We start from the raw sequence: 6,000 nt of genomic DNA, 5'->3' as shown, positions 1-6,000 counted from the left end.
TGCCCCAGTGTAGTTTAGCCTTCCTTTCCTTCACAGCACAGGCTGAGAAACTGGCACTGGCAGGGAGTTCTCAAGATTTGTACCCCTTATGCTAACCTTATTATACTAACAGTATTTTTTCATGACCCATATTTGTCAGCTTGATAATACTGTCCTAATTGTTGAAACCTTTTTGATTCTTTCCTTTTATGATTGATGAAAAAGATAGTGCTGTTTTCTTGGCAAGCTACTGTATTTCTCTCCACCACCACCCCCGCTTTAAGAGGAGAGAAGCCTGTTTAAAACTGGGAGTGGGATATAATATCAAAAGTGTGATTTGAGGTTTCCAAGTTCATGAACTTGGCAGCTTACCTCTCTGCCAGAAAAAATACTTCTCTGATTTATTAAATTCATACCGCAAATTGAATGAACTATGTTCAGGCTTAAAATCCAATATAGGCCATCATTTCATTTACTCTTCACAATCATTGAGCTGTTTGTTGGGGGGGGGGGGTTATTTGGAGGGGAGGAGTTGAGGGGGAAGGAGAAAACCCAGCAGCCATGTCCAGGATTTAAAAAAAGAGAGGTGTCTACACTTCCAACTGCCTGAAGCTGGGACTGGACCACAAGGGATGGATCATCTGAAATGGCTTGGTCTGTTCATTTCCTCTGAAGGATTTGGCACTAACTACTCAAAAGACAGGATACTAGATGGACAGGGCTAGATGGACCATTACTCTGACCCAGTATAGCCGCTCTCATGGTCCAAAAATATAAAACCAAGCAACCTGAGATATGAAACAGAAGTCAAGGAATCTCTTTTGCTCTATGTATGATTTTTTTTTAAATGACACTTTGGTAATAATTTGGAGAACATTATTATTCCAGTCAACTGGAATGTTTTTTAAATTAAAAGAAAATATATTTTCTAATCAATCCCCATTTAAAATAGTATGTCCTGAATTTTTAGGAATAACACCTCTAAAAACATCCCTCTGCCAGGATAAGGTTTTTTTTTGCTACCTTGCTGATTCTCCTACAGGGGTTTTCAGATGGACTATGCAGGGGAAAAGTGAAACTGACCTTACCAAGGGCTCTCCCACATACAGATTAAACAAAGTGGATGGGAAATAGAGAAAATTAAAGAAAAACTCACTAATTTTTCCACTTTCAGTTATCCTAAGTGTTACTTGTAACTATATAAAACTTTCAGAAAGATGCAGATTTCAAATTAATGGCTGCCCTCTAAATACAGGACAGATAGGTCTTTTTTAAAAGCAGCAATTGGTCAAATTAACCTGTTTTACCCCGTTTCTGGTCAACATATAAATCAGAGCAAAATGACCCCAGTTGATGGAAAGTTACCTTGGGGGGAGACTACACTACTAATAAACACCTACCAACTCCCCTCCCCTGCACCAGGCGGATTGCAACATGACTAGCATGACCAGGTTGTAACCATGGAATGTGCTGATTTAATTAAATTTCTGCCACTGGGAGTCTAATGGTGGCAACAGTGAAAACTAAGGCACTTCATGCACCCACACAGAACCCCGTTGACCTTCCATCACCAACAACATCCCACTCTGGCCAGGAAGGTGAAATCTTTTGTGACACAGGGGTGTATCTAGCCCCATGTATTGTTTCCTTCTGTGGCCATCTTACCACATGTTTTTTAAAGCTTTGCATGGATACCTAGAACAGACCATGCTCACCTGGACTGGGCTCACACTAGTGCAGAAAGTTAACACAGTCAGATAAGGAACTTGCATTATAGGGACCAAGAGAGGTTGTAACTGATTACAGCATCCACCCCATTGTCCCCATTTGAACCCCAATTTGAAGATCCTTTTAACATATTCAGCTCAACCCGGTAGCGCCAAACACAAACTGCAGTGAGCAAGTTGCCTTCTCCCTACACACCTCCTGAATTGTTCTGTTCTACTCCGCCTCAGAAAACAGGGTCATTTCTTTCCACCACAACTAATTATCCTACAATGAGAGAAATGCAATGTTCAAAGCAATAAAAGCGGGAAAGAGGAATTATTTTCTGCACCATTCAGATAGAAATGAAGCCGAGAGTCAATTCCCCACCAGCCACCTGGAGCTGTGGTATGATCCTATAGATCTTTGGATCAATACTGCATCATGGCTACAAAACTGGAAAGGGGAAAAAAAATGAGGCACAAAATCGAGGAGTGTAAATTTTAACTAAATTAGTTCTGTAAGGGTTTCCCTCCCTCTTTTTGAAGAAAAAAAAAGACCCCCACCACAATCACCAGAGGAGGGGAGCCTCCTTTAAAGGAACAGGTTTGATTCACAAGGTCGCTCCCCTCCCCCAGTCCCCAATTATGCTGAGACGCCTGTAAGTTTTTTGGTTTGATTATGTGTTGAGAGGGATACACCCCATATTATTTCTTAATGATTCACTAAATTGCCACATCTCCACAGGAGGAGAGGTTTAAACTGCCTACCAGTTTTTCTGTCCGCCCAGGCATTTTGTTACACACTATGAGTTTCTGCCCACACGGTGAAGAGATTGAGTGGCGGGGATGTTTGTTGTTGTCCTTGGTTTGTATAGTAGGGCTGTACTGAGGCATCGCACATGGTTGTATGACATCAAAGCCATTTCAGACACAAAATATGACATGCAAGACCCAGACATGCAAGATTTCCTGGCTGCTAGGTGTCCCGATTCTCCGCAGATGTATTAATTGTTCCTGAGGGGCTATTACACAAATACCAGTGACTCGGTCACAAAGGACAGAGTCCCAGAGAAGGAGCTTCAGGTGGCAAAAGCGAAGACATTACTGTGTTTTTAACAACACTGTGTTTTCCCATCTGGGAGTTCACCAGGTTTCTTTTCATAGAATCATAGAGATGTCGGGCTGGAAGGGGCCTCAAGATGTCATCTAGTCTAGCCCCCTGCGCTGAGGCAGGACCAAGTAAACTTGGACCATCCCTGACAGGTATTTTTCCAACCTGTTCTTAAAAACCTCCATTGATAGGGATTCCACAACCTCCCTTGGAAGCCTGTTCCAGAGTTTAGCTACTCTTATAGTTGGAATATTTTTCCTAATATCAAATCTAAGTCTCCCTTGCTGCAGATTAAGCCTATTACTTCTTGTCCTACCTTCAAAGGACACAGAGAACAATTGTTTGATGACTCTTATAAGGTCTCCTTCCCCGCACGCTTTTTTCCTCACATCTAAACATGCCCAGTCTCCTTAACCTTCCCTCACAGGTCAGGTTTTCTAAACCTGTTATCATTTCTGTTGCTCTCCTCTGGACCCTCTCCAATTTGTCCACATCTTTCCTAAAGTGCAGCACCCAGAACTGGACACAATACTCCAGCTGAGGCCTCACCAGTGCCAAGCAGAGCAGGCCTGGTGTCTTATATATGACATTCCAGTTAATGCATCCCAGAATAACATTGAGCTTTTTTTCAAGTGCATCACATTGTTAACTCATGTTCGGTTTGTGATCCATTATAACCCCAGATCCTTTCCAGCAGTACACCACGTAGCCAGTTATTCCTCATTTTGGAATTGAGCATTTGATTTTTCCTTCCTAAGTGAAATACTTTGTACTCTCTAGGGCTAACCCTGGCCTCGATCCTGCAGGTAGCACCAGGGAATTGGGGTAGTTCTGCTGGAGGAAAGTCTGCACAAGGCCAGTGGAGCCAACTCTATAGGGGATCCCCGTGTAATCAATGGAGGAGAAAAGGTAGGACTCGTGGAGGTGCCACACTGCAAGTCCTCCAGCAATTCCCCTTACAGAGCAGGAGCACAGGAGTCATTGCAACTACAAGGTAGCAATGACCACCGCACCCATGAACCCAGAGGAAATCAGCTATGAGGAGAATGCACATCTCTGCTACGAAGTATAAACAATCATAGTAATACCTTATCTGCACAGGTCAGGTGAGCCATCGTCACAGGAAAGACAGATACTCCAAGGCCTTGAAATCCAAGTGACGGCTGTATCCACTCCTAACAACCAGAAGGATGTACCTCACAGAGTTCAAAGGGGCTCATGTCAGCCTTTCCAAAAACGACAGCTCCACACAGCCAACGTTTGAATTGATTAAAAAAAGGGGAGGTGGGGGGGGGTCCAGTTAATACTTTCCTCCTCCATTCAAAGAGAGTTTAGCTCCTAATGCTGCCAGCCAGCCAACCCAGCTTCCTCTGACAACATTCTCCTCAGGAATGCTGGTGAGGCAGATTACTTAATTTGCCACACCTGGTTCATCCCTGGTACCTTGACAATCAGGGCAGGCAGCTGTGGTCATTCCGAAACCACAGGGAGTGTTTACCTTCTCCCTGCCAAAACCTACATCTTTCAACTCCAAGTGCTTTATGGTATGTATACAGAGCCAAATATGGCCATGTTTGAGATTATGCTGAGAAGCATACTCCATCCAGTTAGAACTGCAAGGAAGATTTAGGTAACCCGAATGTAATTACACAGCTTGGACTGTGGTCAGTAACATCCTTATTCTTACAAACAGTGTCATGGGACCTTTAATGATCACAACTGGTCAGGCCCTCAATTGTAGCACTTTCAGCAGCCCTACTACCAAGCTGGGGTGGTAGCGGCGGCATAATACAGACTCCACTCTACCAGGATCATTATTTAGAGCATCTAGCTGTTTTTGGGAGAGCTCATTCAAACACTAGTCTGGCGGACCCTTGCTTAGTCTGTCAGATCTTGCAGGATTGCTGAACGAGGCTGGAAGACTGAAGAGAAGGTGCTCAAGGAGTTACCAGGTTCCAGTAACATGGCTGATCTGGGTGAGACTACAAAAAGAAAGGGGATGCTAATGCAAAGGTGGCAACAATAGGGAGATAATGTGTCTGCTTTTATCCCACCTGGATAAAGCTTGAAAGATCTAGGGTGGCTATTGTCCAGCAGTTGGAACTGATTTCCTCTAGTTTTGTTTCTGGAAATAAAGTAAGCCCTAAGGAAAGGGATGTGAAGTGACCTGTGGTGGGGATTTTTCTTTTTCTTTCCCCAGCTGTGATGCTTAAATAATGCAATAGCAGATCCTAAGAACCATTCATCTAATTCTAATTTAAGGTAGGCTTGGCAAATAGCATCAAATCCAAGCCTCGTTATCCATCGTCTATTTTGATATCATGAAAATAACGATAATATTCCAGGTAACTGATAACTTTCTAACAGAAGCATTATTCATTGGGGGAATTATCAGTATGTGCATAGTTTTATCAGGAGTCTTGTGATTGCTGGGGTTTATTCTTAAAGTCTGAGCTTCTGGAGTCCACTGAATGCGTGAAAATTTCAGCTTTTTTGCTTTTCCTTTTAAAAATAAGGTTTCAGCCCTTGTGGTTGCAGAGGAAAGCTCCCAGACACGAACCTTAAAGGCTCAAAAACCGGAAGCCAGATAAAAAGAACCTAAAATGTTTGTTTGTTTTTTAAAATCATGATTTTAAAGGGTATCCCATGATTTTTGAATGCTTGGTAATAGTGTAACATTGAACCAAAACCTTTAAACATTTCCCTAGGATGATTCTCCGATTCCTAGCTATACACTGGCAGTCATTAAGGCCCCAATCCTGCAATGAGCTCACACAAGAAGACCACTGACTTAAATGAGGCCCATTTTTATGGCTTTTGTTGCAGGGCCTTAATGAAGGGCAATTTACGTAACCCTAACTTTATTATTTTGGTACCACCACGCACTTCAGCTAATAGAGATGAAACTTCCAGTACCACTTTATCTTTTCTCTTTTATCCTAACACTTTGTGCCTTCTTTCTGTCACTTCAATAATAAATCATCTGGTTTTGTATGATTAGGGTTATGAACAGCTCAATGCTCGTACAGTGGAACATTAGGACAGGGATACAGATGCCCATAGGACCGAGATAAGGATTCATGAAAAAGGAGACTGGGCTGACTTGAGAGGAGATGTTTAAAATGCATAAGTGAAGAGTAACAAAGTGAAAATAGTTGATGAATATTTTAAGTGGCCAAATATTCAAAGTAAATATATATACAC

The sequence above is a fragment of the Chrysemys picta genome, chromosome 19, assembly GCF_011386835.1.
Source record: "Chrysemys picta bellii isolate R12L10 chromosome 19, ASM1138683v2, whole genome shotgun sequence".
Taxonomy (NCBI): Eukaryota; Metazoa; Chordata; order Testudines; family Emydidae; genus Chrysemys; species Chrysemys picta.
The sequence above is the reverse complement of the archived record's forward strand: the minus strand, read 5'-3'. Positions refer to the sequence as shown.